The sequence below is a fragment of the Palaemon carinicauda genome, chromosome 15 (assembly GCF_036898095.1).
Source record: "Palaemon carinicauda isolate YSFRI2023 chromosome 15, ASM3689809v2, whole genome shotgun sequence".
NCBI classification, from domain to species: domain Eukaryota; kingdom Metazoa; phylum Arthropoda; class Malacostraca; order Decapoda; family Palaemonidae; genus Palaemon; species Palaemon carinicauda.
The window spans coordinates 35,504,363-35,506,862 of NC_090739.1; the positions used below are offsets into that span (position 1 = coordinate 35,504,363).

A 2,500-nucleotide genomic window follows, 5' to 3' on the forward strand; every position below is an offset into this window, starting at 1 on the left:
TTCACAACATAACTCACCATCACCGTTCTGCCATTTATTTAAATAACTACAACACTTGCACTTGTAACTTTCAACCAGTGGTCACTAGCCGTTTTCCCGAGAAAATCATTCATCTTCCCGCCCTTCTCATATAACATTAAGAATAAGGTATTCACATCTACATATTTTCTAACACTGCCTATCCTCAAGGCTAAGCTTTAATCCTGCAGCCACTTGCCATTCAGGAACCGCCCCGGCCACAGCAACCAGGAATCATATAAATACATGAATAATACAGCATCCGCCTGACGGATCTCACCTGACCTATTTAACCTCTGAATGTTTTTAGGTTCACTCAGCAATGTTATACGTATTGCCATACATTAAGCATCAACATAAGAACACATTGTTATCATCAAGTTTATCTAAAACACGTCAAAAGAAGAAATGAGGTCTGTTCAAACAACAACACCAATGGGAAAAAAAATTTTTACTCATCAACTCGAGGAATGTCACGAATGCAGGGGTAAGGAGGAACACTTTTGAGAACTACCTCTTCAGACACCACATGTATGTGTGCCTGATGATGTTCAGACACTGTGCCATTAATAATGCTTTGTATCACAACTGTGTTAGATTTAACCATCTTTACTCGGTACGGACCCAAATACGCTGGCTCTAGTTTGTTTCCCCAGGTTGTAATCGTTTTAAATACACATGATTGCCCACAAATACTTTTACCAGTGCGGTTTTGAACCGACCATCATACTTTGAGCTGTAATTTCCATTAGCTCTTTTCAAAAACCTTTCAGTGGTGTTCATTACTCTCCTAAATAGATTTAATAAATATACGCGGTATTGTTCTGTTGAATAATTTGGCAATTGTTACGAATTAATGAGTACTGTATATGGTAACACAGGATCCTGTCCATACACTAAAAAGAAAGGCATGTCCCTGAGCAAAGCATTATATGCAATGTTCAAAGCTAGCTCAGCTGTATGAAGCATGGCGTGCCAATGAAGGGGGTCATCAGCCACTAAGTAACGTAAAATTTGCACTACTTCCATATTATGCAATTCTATTAAGCCATTTGCTGAAGGCCTATATGCAGTCACTGAAAAGTGTTCAATTTTCATCAACTCCATTGTCACGTATCAAAATTTTCGGGCAACTAAACCTAGTAATGTAAGAGCACAGCGCCTGGGCTAATGAATTTGCCGATTCATCCAACACTGCGTAAGTATGAGTGTACCGAGTAAATGCATCCACAAATACACATATATACTTATGTTGTGTTAAACCAGTAGGAAATGGTCCTACTACATCCATATATACTCTATAAAATTTAATAGGAATCACAGGCCACTTTCTGGCTTCTGGTACAGTGTTTTTATGTTCTTTGAAACAGTTACAAGCATGACAACCTTTTATGTAATTCTCTATAGATTTTTTCATTCCTAACCAAAAGAAGGATTAACGTGCTCTCCATAATATTCTATCAATCCTTAAATGCCCTGCATACGGACTTGTATGTACAATGTGAATGGCTCGATTAAATAAAGAGGGAGGATGAACTACCCGTGCACAAAATTCCCCTCCCCTCTTCTTGTAAGCACAATATAAGATATTATTTTCTATAAAAAAACTTATCACGAGGCACACTCAGAAATTACGGATAACTCTCCGATTCCCCTTTAATTACTGCTTGCACTCTTTCCATCCATTCCTCTTTTTTCTGTCCCTCTCGGACTTCTTTTATGTCCCAACCTCCCAAGTCAATCAAACATGCATCATCAGGGCATTCATTCTAGAAACCCCTGGTCATGTCATCGGTCACCCACATATATTTTCTCTCTCTCTCTCTCTCTCTCTCTCTCTATCTCTCTCTCACATCTGCAACTCTCCCTCTCTCGGTCTCTCCGCTACCGTATTCCGTTGGTACCTCGGGAGAATTCACATCCCGTTCTCTATTTTCTCTTTCAATGGGAGTTTTCAATATTTTGGTTACATTCTTTGTTCCTCTTTTGTGCCCTAGTTGTTACTCCTATTACTGCACCTCTAAAGAGAGCATCAGCTACCTTGTTAGCTTTACCTTCTATGTGGTGAAAACCCTTTATAAAAAACTCTAACAATCTCTCAATCCATCTCGCTTGTCCAGATGTCAAATCATTTTTATAATACAAATCACGTAAGAGGCAATGATCACTTTGCAACTCAATCGACTGACCAAATAAAAAGAACCGATGCCTCTCTAGAACCCAAAGAATAGCCAAAACCTCTCGATCGAATGTACTATAATTCTTTTCTGCCCCTTTTAACGCCTGGGAAGCAAAACAGATGGGTCGCTCTCAGCCTTTATCAGCTTGTTGAGAAACTACGCCACCAATAGCTACGCTACTCGCATCTGTTATCACTAGAAATGGGCGACCAAATCTAGGATGTGCACGTAATTTAATGCTAGTTAAGGCAGCTTTCAAATGGTTAAAGGCCCTTTCTTCTTCCACTCCCAAATCTATTACT

At 39.3% G+C, this 2,500-nt stretch overlaps 1 long non-coding RNA gene across 1 annotated transcript in view; it reads right to left on the bottom strand.

Annotated features, from left to right (window-relative positions):
* Nucleotides 1-2,500, bottom strand: part of LOC137654554 (uncharacterized) — a 339,292-nt gene that overhangs the window by 143,878 nt on the left and 192,914 nt on the right. The gene's annotated exons all lie outside the window — the stretch shown is intronic.